At 36.5% G+C, this 16,757-nt stretch overlaps 1 pseudogene; it reads right to left on the bottom strand.

Annotated features, from left to right (window-relative positions):
- Positions 1-13,152: 13,152 nt before the first annotated feature.
- Positions 13,153-14,201, bottom strand: LOC100731062 (olfactory receptor 7C1-like; annotated as a pseudogene).
- Positions 14,202-16,757: the final 2,556 nt, after the last annotated feature.

The raw sequence follows: 16,757 nt of genomic DNA, 5'->3' as shown, positions 1-16,757 counted from the left end.
CCTCAGAAACCCTGCTCACCAACTCTGACTCCCACTTTCACGCCCTGCATACTTCTTTCTCTTACAACGTGACCTTGACTGACTTACTTCATCTCTACTACAGTGCCAAAGTTGATTGTGAACATCCAAACTCGGAGCAGTTATACCTTAGGTTGCATACTGCCTCACATAGAAGCACCTTTTTCTCATTTGTAATGCATGCATGATACACTTTGAATGTGACAGCCTGTTACTGATTTGATATCATTGTCACGTCCTCCTTTAAACACTTATTGTGAACCCTTAACTGTATCTTTTTAGGCTTTATCCTTTTTTCCAGGCTTATGAACTCCCAGATGCACAATTTTATAGTTTATCTACTTCACTGATGTAGCAATTTTTATTTTCTTATATTTGAGAATTTATTGTCAAATTCTTAATTTTTCCTGTTCTTTGTTTTCACCAATAATTTAATCACATATGTCCTGGGTCATAATTTTCATTTATTCTTTTTCCTTTTTTAATAATCTAAGATATTGCATTCTCTTATGTAATATTCTTTCCTCCATTCTAAGAATCCAATCATCAGGTGGGAAGTATAAGCCTTTTGGTATGGTTCTCATTTGTGACCTGTGTATTTTATAGGACAATTGCTTGCCCGAGCTTTGATCAGCCATATCACATTCTCCCATAAAGGACATGGTAATATAGCTGATGTACATTATGGCCAGCTGTGTGCTGAATCCTTTCATCTGCACATTAAGAAACAGAGACATTCACAAGTTTCCTTGAATGTATAAACCCATTCACTAAGGTGAAGGTAAACATTATATACTGCAAATACATACTAGTAACAAATAAGTTAAAATAGACATGTGGAAAATAGTGCCCTGCTAAGACACAGAAGCAGTCTAATATCAAGACCTGTGACTTCCAAATATAGAACATAAAAGGCAGAAAATGAAGCATCTGGACCTGTACAACCAGCCTTCTTGGGCACATTATTTTTATATTTGATACCTTTAATTTTCTGTCATGGATCTTAGTAGAATGGTTGGTGTGGAATGAAAAAATTAAGACTTTTTAAAATATATACTTGGTGTCACTTTGGGGTATCAAAAATTGTGAAGTTGTGTGGTAGTGATGACTGTACAGCATTAATGTCTCTGATCTATGCACTCAAAATTGTTTAATTTCCCATGCTTTTAAAATGTTGCCAAAAATAAGTAAATAAAATATGTTGCCACAGGAACATAGGAAAAATGAGGTGATTCTTAGAAAAAAGATGTGAATAATAAGCATGAACTTCCTCTTACCTGAAAGAAAGGTTTAAAAGACATTCATTTTCTCTTCTGTCTTCACTATGATTAGAAAGTCCTTAGAGATTTGGATAGCATGGAAGAATTTGTGTAATTATGAGCTTTGTGCTTTGGACTTCCACACTTTCATTACTGTAAATAATTAAGCTGCAGCTGAAGTTCTCCATGAGGTTTATGAGTGATAATGAGGATAAAGAAGAAGATGACAATAACCTTCATGTTATGATCTGTTATCGAGGACTTCCTAAATGCCAGGATCTGAATTATACAGGGTTTTTTTTAACGAAAAAAGAATTAAAATGATACAGAATTTGAATCCAAACTAACAGGAGATTAACAATAGTTAATATATTGTATATTGTTATCTTTAAAGTAGTTGCTCAGATTCCAAGACATGGTGATGAAAAAGTCATCAAAAGATGAAAGCATAAATCATTCTTTTTGATGAACATTTGTTTTTATCCAAGTCACAGTTTTCCACTAATTTTAAACACCAATATTATTATTAGAAGAAAATAATCCCAGAGGAGCATAGGAACATGAGAGAATCAACAATATAAGAAAAATTTAGAATGCATGAAACAGACTCAAAGACATATCCAGGAAATTAAAAATTCCATTGAAAGCTGGCAACACCACTTGAAAGAAACTTAAGATAGACCTTCATATCTTGAAGACAGGGTTGCAGCTAGCAATCGTGAATGGAAAGATCTCTTAAATAAACAAGGAATGTGAAAATAACAATTGAATTGCTGCAAGATGACATAAAGAAAAATAATTTAAGGATAATAGGTGTCAGGAAAAAGCAAGGTTCAATACAAATGCATTAAAAGCTTATTTACAGAAGTAATAGCAGAAAACTTCCCAAGAATGGTAAAAGTAATGCATGTAGAACTCCAGCTAGCCATAATCAAAATAAATCTACACTAAGACATACAATAATCAAGATCCCAGAAATTCACCAAAAGAAGAGAATATTAAAAGCTGTTAGAGAAAAGAAACAGATCACCTATAAAGGAAAACTCATCAGAATCACAATACACTTCTCAACACAAACCATTAAATCTAGAGGTTGGAGTGAAGTATCTCAAGTCCTGAAAGAAAACAACTTCCAACCCAGGTTGATGTATGATGCAAAACTATTTTTTTCAAAATCAATGGAGAACTAAAATACTTCCATTACAAACAATTAAAGGAATTCATGACCACCAAACAACCCTACAAAGAATACTGAAGGACATTCTAGAGAGAGTTAAAAATGAATACAGTTCCAGGTACAGCAGCAAGGGGATCACCAAGTAGGGCAGACAATTGAATAGAGGGGAAAAGCAGGGACCAATGGCAGGAAAATACCATGGTAGAGAAGAGCCAGTGCATGTTGGCCATAATCACTAATGTAAATGGTCTCAGTTCATCAATACAAAGAAACACGGGCAGAATGGATCAGGAGACAGGATCCATCAATATGCTTTATTCAAGAAATACATTTAACTCACAAGAAAATCCATATATTGAAAGTCAAAGGAGAGAAAACAATGCTCCCTGTGATAGGTAACCAGAAAAAAAGTAGGGATAGCCTGCCCATCAACTACAGAATTGATAAGAAAGATACAGAATTTTTATGCAATGGAAAGCTACTCAGCTATAAAAAAAGATAACCTCAAGGCTCTTATATGTAAATGAATAAAACTTGAAATCATGCTCATGAGTGAAGTGCTTCAGTCACATGGCTGAATATCATGTTGTTTCCCTAGTATAAAGAACTAGAGGAGTTAGTTGAATCCAAAATGCACAATAGATTCTGTGGAAGTGAAAGGTGAAGAAATGTCTAAAAAGCAAAGCCAGTGGCCATGGTTAATCTATCATCATGTTTTGAAACTATGCATTGTTTTTTGTGAAAATGGTCATTCTCCCAAAACTTTTATACAGATCCAATGCAATCCCAATAAAAATACCATCAACATACCTCATAGAACTCGAGAAATCACTCCTAAAATTCATCTGGAGTGAGAAGAGACCTAGAATAGCAAAGACAGTTCTAAGCAGCAAAGGCAAGGCAGGAGGCATCACAATCCCTGACTTGAAATTATACTACAAAGCAACCATACTAAAATCAACATGGTACTGGAACCAAAACAGAGCTGAAGATCAGTGGAATAGATTAGAAGATACAACCACAACTGCAAACACACTCAACCACCTTATCTTCGATAAAGGGGCCAAATATATTCACTGGAAGAACGACAGTCTCTTTAATAAATGGTGCTGGAAAAACTGGCTCTCCATATGTTGAAAACTAAAATTAGACCCATGCCTATTACCAAGTACTAAAATAAAATCTAAATGGATCAAAATATAAATATTAAAACAGAAACACTAAATCTATTGGAAAACAAATTGGGTGAAAACCTTGAAGATATAGGAGTAGATAGAGAATTCATGAACAGGACTCAAACCGCATGGGAAATACTTCCCAGAGTCAATAACTGGGATCACCTCTTATTCAAAAGTTTCTGCACGTCAAAAGAAGTCTCCAGCATGGTGAGAAGAAAACCCACAAACTGGGAAAAAATCTTAGTGAACTGCCCCTCAGAAAAAGGACTTCTGTCTAAAACATTATAAAGAATTTTAAAAAATCAGACCCCCAAAATTCAAAGATCCAATCCAAAAATGGGCATCTGAGATGAATAAACATTTCTCAGATTAAGACATACAAATGGCAAATAAATATATGAAAAAATGTTCATCATCATTGGTCATTAGAGAAATGCAAATCAAAACCACACTGAGATTTCATCTCACTCCTGAAAGAATGGCCAAGATTAAGAAAACCAACAACAACAAATGCTGGAGAGGCTGTGGGGAAAAAGGAACTCTCCTGCACTGTTGGTGGGAGTGCAGACTAGTGCAACAATTGTGGAGGTCACTCTGGCAATTTCTCAGAAAACTAGAACTGGAAGCCCCATATGACCCAGCTATACCACTTCCAGGCATATTCCCAGAAGAACTGAAAACATCATACCACAGTGATATATGTGCACCCATGTTTATAGCAGCACAATTTGTAATAGCCAGATCTTGGAAACAACCTAAGTGTCCATCGACTGAAGAATGGATAAAAAAAGTTGTGGTGTTTTTATCCAATGGAGTACTACTCAGCGGTAAAGAATGACCACATTGAGACATTTACAAATAAATGGACGCAGCTTGAGACCATACTCATAAGTGAAATAAATCAAACTCACATGTATAAATACTGAATAGTTTCCCCAATGTAAGAAGTGATAAGAATACATAGAAGTATGTGGTAATCATGATTCCCAATCATATTGGTTTGAAGCCATATAATGTTTTCACTCATTAACTGCAATGGTTTTAACCTGGGTTGTTCGATTTTAGTATCTATGATAGCACGAATAGCTATTTTGAAGAAAGCAACACAACATAGAAGCTAGTGCTGATTTAATATTGTCTTGTGTTGAAGTCCCATCAAGCTGTAGTACAACTGTTTCTACTGGTTTTAACATGTTGTATCTTACTATATTTCACTATATGCTATAGTATAAACAAAATTCTTTATAGGCAAAGAGATAATATAGAAACCATTGTTTGTTTTTATTAGCAGGTTCTAAATACCCTATAATTCTTGCATTCTCTTGAAAGGCTTCACACTGTCTAGATATGCTTGATATTATAGCAGGCAAACTTACACTCAAATAATTTAAGGAAAGAGGTACTATGGCGACTACTATTATTTTAGATTATCTGGTGGTGAAACACAATGATTGCCCGGTTCTGCCCTGTGTTGTTCTAGTACAATGTCCTCTCTTATCTCAATCTACCCCCATTTTTAAATTAATCTATTTTCTCTCATTTTTTTAATTAAGGAAAACTAAATTTAAAAATAATGGGACATATTATAGTAACTTTTTTGTTGTCCTATTAACCTGACTTGAACCCCAGTATTGCTCTCCCCATTTTGTTCTGTCTGATTATTATATATTCTATTTTGTTTGATAGTATCAAGTTTGAGGGTATAGGCAATCACTTTGAAGGCAGTAAGATACACTATAATGCCCAATATGGATTGACTATTATCCATTGTTTTTGAAGTCCTGTAAGGTCCTCAGTTTTTATTGGTTTTGTTCTGTACTGTTTTGATCAATTCTATTATACCTGATGATATATACAACTCAATTTAAAAATAGCAAGAGGCACAATGGTAACCACTTTTGATCACCTGGTATTCTATTTTTGTATCACGTGCTATGCCCACCCTACTGTTCTAAGTGACTCTGTTTTGCTGAGTCACATTTAGTTTTATTCTCTTCAAAAAAGTAATAAGAACTGTGAGAATAATAAAACCCTAAAAGTCTAACTGTTACTGTAAAAAAGAGAGGAAAGTAAGGTGGAATAAAGGATATAACCACAGGTATATTCGAGTGTGTAGGATGGAAAACCATATAACTGAGCTTTTGTTGGATCACTGAATGGAACTGTCTCCAATTTCACTGTATGAATGTTCACTTTATATGCTTTAATTTAGTGATATGGATAACTGTTTCTGGGAAAATAATATGTAACCTATTAACTGGTGATTTCATCCTGTATATATGTTTTTCTAGAAATACTGTATTATTTGTACCCTTTTACTGTATTGTTTTTTATGTCCTTTATTTTTTCTTTTATCTTTAAATTAAAAAAACTATGTATTGTCTTCATTGTTCTGTTTCATATTATTCCTATTTGTTTTATTTGATTTTATTATATATGATGGCATGAACAGCTATTTTAAGATAACAAAATGGTAGCCATTTTGGATTTGATATTATCTTGTTTTCAAGCCCTGTATTGTTTTTATTGTTTTGTTGTGTTTTAATTGATTTTATTCTATTTTATTTTTTTATTTTATTTTGTCTGATGGTATAAACAGCTACTTTGTTTTTTAATTTTTTTATTTTAAAGAGATTAAGACAAAAGAGGACAGGAAAAAGTAGATCAGAACAGAACAATGTAAGCAACACATTATTTCACCACAAGACAACCCAATTTTAAGAGTAGCTACCATGGGGGCTCTTCCTTTGCAATAGTTGAGCACACCTTCACATACAATAGTGTCAAACATAACAAAATACTACAAAACCATTCAAAAGAATGAAAGTATTTTAGGGCATTCAGAACCAAATAACAGAAAATGAAAAATGGCTACTATATTATCTCATTTTCCATAAAAATTTGTTTATCTTATCAAACATTAAAACTCAATCAGATACAACATGATAGAACCAATGGAAACAGAAGAACAAAAGCATGGTAGGACTTGCAGTGGCTACCATAGTGTCGTATTTTCTGCAAAACACCAGTTCATACCATCACAGATAATAAAATTTTAAAAAAGAATAAAACCACTCCAACTAATAAATGAAAACATTATAAGGCTTCAAAGCAATGTAATGGGGAATCATGATTATCATAAAATCTTATGTACCCTTACTATTTTTTACACTAGGGAGACTATACAGTATTTATACATGTGATTTTGATTTATTTCACTTATGATTATGGTCTCAAGTTGCATCCATTTATTTATAAATATCTCAATGTGATCATTCTTTATAGCTGAGTAGTACTTCATTGGATAAAAATACCACAACTTTTTTATCCATTCCTCAGTTCATGGACACTTAGATTGTTTCCAAGATCTGGCTATGACAAATTGTGCTGCTATAAACACGGGTGCACGTATATCACTGTGGTATGATGTTTTCAGTTCTTCTAGGAATATGCCTAGAAGTAGAATAGCTGGGTTGAATGGGACTTCCAATCCCAGCTTTTTGAGAAATCTCCAGACTGACCTCCCCAATGATGGCACCAGTCTACACTCCCACCAACAGTGCAGGAGTTTCTTTTTCCCCACAGTCTCTCCAGCATTTGTTGTTGGTAGTTTTCTTGACCCTGGCCATTCTTTCTGGAGTGAGATACAATCTCAGTGTGGTTTTAATTTGCATTTCTCTAATGACTAATGATGCTGAAATTTTTTTTCCATGTATTTATTTTCCACTTTTATTTCTTCATCTGAGAACTATGTATTCATCTCAGATGCCAATGTTTGGAGTGGCTCTTTGAATTTTGGGGGTCTGATTTTTTAAATTCTTTTATGTTTTAGACAGAAGTGCTTCATCTGAGGAACAGTTAACTAAGATTTTTTTCCAGAATGTGGGTTTTCTTTCACTATGCTGGAGATTTATTTTGACATGTAGAAACTTTTTTATGATCCCATTTATTGATCCTGGGAAGTATTTCCCACGCAGTTTGATTCCTGTTCATGAATTCTATACCAACCCCTATGTCTTCAAGATTTTTATCTAATTTGTCTTCCAGAAGATTTAGTGTTTGTGTTCTAATATTCAGATCTTTGATCCATTTAGATTTTAATTTAGTGCATGGTGATAGGCATGGGTCTAGTTTTAGTTTTTGGCATATGGAGAGCCAGTTTTTCCAGGGCCATTTATTATGGACTGTCATTCTTCCAGTGAACATATTTGGCCCCTATGTTAAAGAGAAGGTGGTTGAGTGTGTTTGTAGTTGTGGTTGTATCTTCGAATCTATTCAGTTGATCTTCAGCTCTGTTTTGATTCCAGTACCATGCTGATTTTACTAAAGTAGCTTTGTAGTATAACTTCAAGTTAGAGATTGTGATGCCTCCTGCCTTTGCTTATGCAGCTACTTTGAAGATACCAAGAAGCACTATGGTAGCCATTGTTGATTTCCTATTATCTTGTTTTGAAATTCTTTGTTAATCTTCTAGGTTAATCTTTGTCTCATCCAACTAAAGTATTGTGTGATGTAGCAGACCCATACAAACTATTTCTAGGTCCCTATAACTCTTCTAGGTGCCACCTCTGGGGAACCAGCTCACTATGGTATTTCTTTATCCGTGTACCACTTGTAGGGCCCTAGATCTGCTAGTTTGTCACCATGACCCAGGAGCAAACATGTTTAAAAGACAAACAGATACACAATTATTTTAACATGCAGGCAGCCTGAGGGCTCTTGTCTCTTGGGATTTAATGTTCTTTTATTCATTCAAATACAGGTATAAGAAATACAAATAGTACAAGATTCATTTGTCTTCCATTAACTATTAGTGTATTACCAGGTAAACAACCTGACCTCAGCTGTATTAACTTTTCCTTTGTGCTCACAGAGGAGGACAATTAGGTCTCGATTCTCATCTGGTCTCCCACAGTGTGAAATAAAATTAAAATTTTCCTATTTTTAAAAAGTTACATTTTATGTTACTCATTAATACAAGTATTTTGAGTATATATGGATAGGAATGTCGAAGTATCGGTCATTTCTAATTGTCTAGAATTGGACTTGCTTGGCATGAAGGAGACATCACAAATAAAAATCTCTGTCATTGTCTACCCTGCTCCTCCTACTGCCAGCACCTTGTCCTTACCCAAGTGGATACAGTCAAGCTGAAGGGATCCTGGAGAATTCAAGATGGGATGCTTGAGCATCACCCAAGAGACCAAGTGCTTGATAAATGATTCACCCAACTGGCCAGTTGCAGCCAATAAGCCAGCTGAGAAGAGACTGGCACACAGCATCTGTACCAGGGCAGAGAGCTGGGTGGATGTGCAAATAGAATCGCTGGTACTGTGGTTCAAAAGTAGAGCCTGGAGAACCACCAGCCAATGTGCTTGGTGTTATGGACCTGATCCCTAGTCAGATCCAGAGAACCTGAGCTGTGACCATAGCCAATGGTTAGAGTCACCTAAAGAGAAGCTGGAGACATTCAGAAAGTTATCTTAGTCTAAGGATTATTGATCTGGTAAAGAAGAAAATTTTTGTCCTAGTACTGAGAGGATTCATTGTAGATTTTTTTTTCCTTTCGTCCTGTAAGGAAAGAGAACAGTAGTTGTGTTGCTCTTGGGAATAGTGTAGTTTGATGCAAAAGAATTGTGTCTTTTAAAATTACAAATCAAGCCAGGCATGATTGCACACACCTGTGATTCTAGTACTTGTGAGGCTGACACAGGGAGATTGCTGTGAGTTTGAGGCAAGCCCGAGCTAAAAGTGAGTTGGAGGCCAGCCTGAATTGATAGCAAGACCCTGTCTCAAAAAAGACAAAATAAAATAAAATTTATGTCCATATCAGGGTGTTGAGAAATTCCAAGAAAGATGAAATAAAGATTTGTCCCTTATGGGAAACCACTGAGACTGCTTCAAAGCTCAGAAGTATCTAAGGAAACCTGACGATGTGACCTTGCTTGTCGAGTGCAGGCACACAGTGGGATACAGTTATGTAACCATGACTTTGCACAAGTAAACACAGCATCTGCTGGTTAAAGCACTATGTGAGAATGTAAACATGAGACAACAACCTGTATTATACAATGAGGATGCAGATGGCTCTCTAGCTTTTCTGCTCTGCTCTGCTCTGCTCCATGCTGCCTGCTGTTTTTCCCAATGTCTTTCTGATGTGTGTTCTTTAACCTTGGGATGTTACCTGCAAAAGTCTTCCTTGGGCCTCCGGATCAGGCTGACTGTTCTGTAATCTGAAAAATTCTTAAGAAAAAATTGATGTTTCTCTTCAAATTTTTCTATCCAGATGTTTTTTCCAGGGAAACTTTAAAAAGTGGAAGAACAAAACCAAAGTTATCCTTACCCATTTTCCTCATTTGGTCTCTTGGATAAAGTTTGAACGTTTATATAAGTAGGGCCTATGCTTTGGTTTATACGTGTTGCCTTCTTATACTGTGCTCTTGGGGCCCCTTTTAGAAATTAATCCCATTCAGGAGGGCACCACTCTCATAACCTAATTATTTCTCAACTGTCTCACTTCCTAATGCCATCACATTGGTGATAAGCATTAGGAATATGAATTTAGATACATAGACAGATCATAGCAGCTCATTGCAATTAATATCTAGTAGAAGCAAGATAGTAAATGCTTCTCAAATGGAATTTTTCATTTCTAAATCATTGGGTAGTTATTTGATGGGTGATGATCACACATTTTCTACATAGATTCCAGTTTGTGTTTAACATTACACTGTTGTACAGATTGTCCATACCAATTTTCTAGATTCTAGTAGAACACTAATAAAAGTACTAATATTTCAGGCCACCCATATAATATTCCTTGTTTTGGTGTATGTCTAGATGTTCCCCCAATGCAAATGCAATCTCAGGTGGAACTTTTTTAGAGGTGGCTGGATGTAGATTATGTGACATTGGGATCAATTCATGGTACAATACTAAGGTCAAGGGTACTAGAATTATGGGTGTGAGTGCTACCTGCCCTAAGTAGCCTGGATAAGATGTAAGAGATTGAAAGAGATTTGGTCATCCTTTGTTGCTTTGCTGTCTTCTGCCCACCATGAGCCAATTTTCCTCTGTTACATCTATCCCCCATGCCAACTTGCTTTGGAACTAGCCAATTATGGACTGAAACCTCTATATACTGTGAATAAATAAGCTTTTCCTGGGTATTATGTCTCTGAAATGAAAGAAAAATAACTGATACATCCCTGTACACATATTTAAATTCTATGAATCTTTTTTTCACCACAATATCTAAGGCATTTAGAACATCCTGGCATGCTATGGGTGTCTAATAAATTCTTTCTGATGAATGAATTTGATAAGAGCTTGTAACTTATAGATGAAAATTATCTATTTCACAAAGGGAACCAAGAGATTGAAGAAGGGGGAAAAGTGAAAAAAAGAATTGAGATGAGTTATGTACAGGTACCAATTCCCCAAGATCATTATGTATTACAAACATGTACCAATAAAAATTAAAATTTTAACTATTTCATTGATTTTGTTCAATGTTTTTAAGTTGGTATCTGAATTGTGTTTAAAGAGAAAAACACAAAACAAATCAAAGCGGTGTAAGGGTACACGTAATACAGAACTACAAAAAAAAATAACAGTAAGAAAACACCTGTTAATAGATTACATATTATCATCTTGGAAATAGTTGCTCAAATCACAGTATCAAAGAATACAAAGTGGACATTCAAACAGAGAGACTGCAAACAGCTGTGTTCAATGATCCAAAAACATTAATATAGTCAGCTACTCAACACCCCTAAACACACTTGCTGTTATATCCGTTAGAGCTCTTTTTTTTTTCCTCCCTCTCTTTCTTACAACAAAATTTACACATTTTGGATTTTATTACTCCTTAGTTCTTATTACTTTTTTGGGGGGGAGAGAATAAAGTCAAATATGGCAAAACAAAGCTGTCAGTCAAAACCAAGGATAGACATAGCACATAATGTAGAACAGAGTACAAGGTTATCAACAGTGGTTATCAACGTTGTCTCTTGTTTCCTTAAAAAGAATTGTCTATCTCATTAGATATTATAAAGTTGGACAAAACAGTAGAGAACAAGACCAATAAAACTTAGGCATTGTAAACATTACAGGACTTCCGAAGGAGACAATAGTCAAACCAGAATGGGCAACTTAGTGAATCTTATTGCCTTCAAAGTAGGTGCCTATACTCTCAAACTTGATACTATCATACAGAATGGAACAGAGTCTAATCAGTCAAAACAAGATCGTGGGAGTATTACAGGACTTCAAAACAAGTTAATAGGAAATCAAAAAGGGTTACTATTATATATCCTAATTTTTAAAATTTTTCCCCTTAATTAAAACACACATAAGAAATAACTAAGTAATTTTTTAAAGAATAAGGGGGAGATTGAGATAAAACAGGACATAACAATATAACAATAGAGGTCAAAGCATGACTGTTTCAGAAACCTAGTGCTTCACCACCAAATAACCCGACTTAATAGTAGTTACCATAGTGTCTGTCTTTTTCCTTGAAATATTTGGATAAAACTTCATATATTATAGCTTCAAATATTTCCATATCAAGAAGCCCAGAATAAAGCCTTTCTAATTAATAAGTGAAAATGTTATAAGGCTTCAAGGCCACATAATGGGGAATCATGATTACCACATATTTTTATATATTTGAATCATTACTTACATTAGGGAAACTATTTGGTATTCACACATGCGAGATTGATTTATTTCACTTATGAGTATGGTCTCAAGCTGCGCCCATTTATTGATAAATATCTCAATGTGATCCTTCTTTATAGCTGAACAATACTCCATTGTATAGAAATACCACAACTTTTTTATCCATTCCTCAGTTGATGGACACTTGGGTTGTTTCCAAGATCTGGCGATTACAAAGTGTGCTGCTATAAACATAGGTGCACATATATCACTGTGGTATGATGCTTTCAGTTCTTCTGGGAATATGCCTAGAAGTGGAATAGCTGGAATAAATGGGACTTCCAATCCCAACTTTTTGAGAAATCTCCAGACAGACCTCCACAAAGGCTGTACCAGTCTACACTCCCACCAACAGTGCAGGAGAGTTCCTTTTTCCCCACAGCCTCTCCAGCATTTGTTGTGCCCCACAGAAATACAAACACCAAGCTGAGGTATAATAATGCAAAGTGTACAAGGAGGGAAAGAAGGAGGTATAACATGGTAACTTTGATTGAAGACAAAGAAACAGTGAAATAAAGCAAAATTCTATATGATTTAGAGATAGAAATTTGGTTGTTTTTAATTTGGGGGGTTGGTTTGTCTATGATAGTCAGTGTCTTGGTATGTTGTCCAGACTCTTACACTTGTAATTCTTCCTCAGCTCCCTGAGATGGGATGTTAGACAAGTGTCATTACATTTAAGTACAAACAGTAATATATTACTCTGCTGCTATTACTGAAAGCAGCTCAAAACCAGGGACAGTGCCCCCATCATTGAACATAGAACATTCTCGTAACTCTTTTCTTAAATTTGTGCTTATGAATTATGTAAGATTTCATTTTGGCACATTTGTACATTTATACAATACACTTTGACCATTTCTACCCTCAGTACCCACCTGGCTCTTATCTCACCCCTCCTTGTGATCACTTTTTTTTCTTCTAATAGTCTCCCATTGAAAATTCTTTGCAGAGCTCTCTTAATGTCTCTGTTCCTCAGGCTGTAGATGAAAGGGTTCAGCATGGGGGTGACCACTATATACATCACTGAGGCCATCATGCCTTTTCAAGATAATGTTGCATCTGAACTTAGGTACACACCAAGGCCTGTCCCATAGAATAAACAAACAACAGATAGGTGAGACCCACAGGTAGAAAAGGCTTTATATTTTCTGTCTGTCGATGGGGTTCTCAGGATGGGTGAGACAATTCGAGTATAAGAGAAAAAAATTCCTGAAAAGGGAATGAAACCAAGAAGGCCAGTCACCATGTAGAGCAGGACATAATTGACCAATGTGTCTGAGCAGGCAAGTGTGAGAGCCTGAGCAAGTTCACAATAGAAGTGTTCAATTACGCAGTTGGTGCAGAAGGACAAACGCAACATCAGCAGATTCTGGATCAGGGTGTAGATCAAGCTGATAAACCAGCACACAAGAACCAGCAGGTCACACAGATGGGGGTTCATGATGGCTGAGTAGTGTAGAGGGTGACAGCCACAAATCGGTCATAGGCCATCACAGTGAAGAGAAATGAGTCCATGCTTCCAAAGAGCATGAAAAAATACATCTGTGTGATGCAGCTTGCATAAGTGATGGATTTGCTCTGTGTCTGGATGTTCATCAGCAACTTTGGAATAGTCGTAGAGGTGAAACAGATGTCAGCCAAGGACAGGTTGGAGAGGAAGAAGTACATCGGGGTGTGGAGCTGGGAGTCAGAGCTGATGATCAGGATGAGGAGCAGCTTCCTGAGCAGTGGGACTAGGTACATGGACAGGAACAGCTCAAATAGCATCAGCTGAAGCTTTGAGTCTTGAGAAAATTCCAGAAGTAAGAACTCTAAAATATGTGTTTGATTTCCTAGTTCCATGTTGTCAACATCCACTGACAATGAAAAGAAAATATGAATTAACACCATACAGGTTATAAATTCTCGGTGACTGTTTTTTGAAGTGTTGTTTTGGGCATATAAACCACAGTATTATAAAACTGAGGAATCAGACAGTCTATTATTTATTACACAAAATGTTCCATAATGTTGAGCAACACCTTTCTACCAGCCTCTGGGAGACTCTCATCCCCTTCATCTTTGCTTTGAAATAACCAACTCAAAACTTAAGAGAAACTTTAGATCTTAGGGATAAAATGGTCCATACTTGCTCTAGGACATACAAGGTGCAACAAGTCATTTTTCTTGGGTGGAGAAGAACTGAGACTAAGAACAGATTCAAATGAGGAAGGCTGAGGCAGGATGATTGCAAGTTTGAGACCAGCCTAGGCCAATTAGCAATGTGTTGAGACTCTGTCACAGAACAAAAAATAATTAAGGAGCGGGATGTAGCTCACTACAAGTCCCTGAATGAAATTCCCAGTATCACAAAAAGTAGTACAAAAGGGCCAGACATCCTTTTTCTTAAGCAAAAAGTCACAGAAGTAAATAATGAAGAACAGAATGGCTTTGGAGAAGATGGCAGAGACCATGAACCATGAGAACTGTGAAGATGATAATACAAAGAAAGTACATAAGGCTGTGGAGAAATTAAAATCAAAAGGGCTACATCCCTATGCCTGGTAAAAAAGATAGTTTTATGGGAAAAAACTAAGGGCAAGAGAACAGTGAAGGGGAATCTTTGTATCATTAGAATTTATGGGACTAGCCCAATAATGTTTTCACAGAAAAGAAATGGAGACCAGGAGAGGTTACATTCTCATGGTAAATCTTGCTTGCAATTCCTGCTTAAGCATGAGCCCTAATACTCAAGCAGAATCAAGAGAAATATGAGAACCCGGAAGAACTATAAGCTCCAATGCTTCTCCAGTGTTTCAAACACAAAAAGATGTCAAGAGGACACTGGATGTTAGCTTGCCTGTAGCTTTCAGTTTTCCTCTTTGCCCTGCCTAAACTCAGTGTTTATGGACTGCAGCCCTTTGTGCTTTCTCACCAAACCCCTCATGATCCATTTTTCTGAAGCGAGCAATAGAAGGAAAGTGGATAAGGACATTTATTCTGCTTCTAGTTACCGAAGCCTCAGAACTTAGAAAAAACCATAGCCCAAGAGAATGCTGGAAAATGCCATCTTCTTTCTCCTGAGTGCTATTCCAAGCATCTCCTCATGACTGACCTTTCAGGCACCTGTACAAACCTCCTGGTATGATTTCTATCTTCCAAATTCCTGAAACTGGAATCTGTTCTTAGCAGCATGTTACATTCAGGGACAAACAGCTGCAGTGTCTACACACTCAGGCTTTGGTAGAAGTACGCTCTTCTCTTGAGGGTGTCTTATAACAACCATGGACAAAGCTGGGCATGAAGGGCCATGACAGTAATCTCGGCATTCTGGAAAGCTAATGATCATGAATTCAAGCCCAGCTTAGGCAATTTAATGATTTAGTGAGACCTTGGCTCAAAATTAAAAAGTTCTGGGGGGTATACCTCACTGAAAAGGTGCTAGATTCCATCCCCAGTATCACAGGAAAAAAGTTACCAAAGACATGGATCAAATTAGGAAGAAGGACAGGTCTTCTGGGAGAAGATGATGTTCCCAAACAAGTATAAGTAACAGGAGAATTCAGAAATGCTCACCGTATGGTGAGGCAGAATGGAGTTTTTGGAGCTCTGGGGTCAGATAATAAGGAAAAATAACAGAAGAGCAAGACTTCAGTATGAGGTACCTACATGTCTATTGGTACATTCATACAACTCAGACTGGGAGCTCTTTCAGTAGACTACATGCTTCAGGGTAATGCTGTGGTGTCAGCATGCCCTGGAAGGCCAAAAAACCCAGCTCTTTCAATAATCTTCTCAGCTTTCCATGCAGATAATATATTACCAAAGTAAAGGCTCACTGTATAAAGTCAAATTTAAACACCCAGTTTAATCATTCTACTTTCCAACCAGTTATTTTCAAACGATCCTGCTCCATGAAAACTTTAATGCTTCCTCCTGCCTTATACTTAGCAATAGTTAATGGTCTCCTCTTAATCCTCCTCTTTTCTCTGTTTCCTTCGATACTTACCTGGATATACAGGCTTGGTGACATAGATCCTTCACAGGGCCAACTCCTTTGAATCTTGTTCTCTCATTGAAGGCGGGTGATGCAGATGGAAGGTCTATTCTTCAAAGCAGAGAGAGACAGACACGTACAGGGCCTGGTTGATTGCTCCTGGAGGTTTTAGTGTGACACATAAGGGCCTTGGTGACTATAAGTTAAAGAGTTATGGGTTGTGTCCTGGGGCTGCATCCCCACTGAAGCTTATTAGACAAATTGGTCAACGGTGTGTTCACTCTATGATCAGTTTGGTTTCTCAGACACAGGGACAACACATGAAGAAGTCTCTGAATTTCCAGTCCCTAATTCCTCAGAGATCACCCATAATTATTCTCTCCTATGATCCTCTCCTGTGGGGAGAGTCACTCTAGTCTTTC

Source organism: Cavia porcellus, unplaced genomic scaffold, assembly GCF_034190915.1.
Source record: "Cavia porcellus strain 051 isolate PalLab524CR breed Dunkin Hartley unplaced genomic scaffold, mCavPor4.1 scaffold_17, whole genome shotgun sequence".
NCBI classification, from domain to species: domain Eukaryota; kingdom Metazoa; phylum Chordata; class Mammalia; order Rodentia; family Caviidae; genus Cavia; species Cavia porcellus.
Note: the sequence above shows the minus strand (reverse complement) of the source record. Positions and strands in the feature narration are given on the sequence as shown.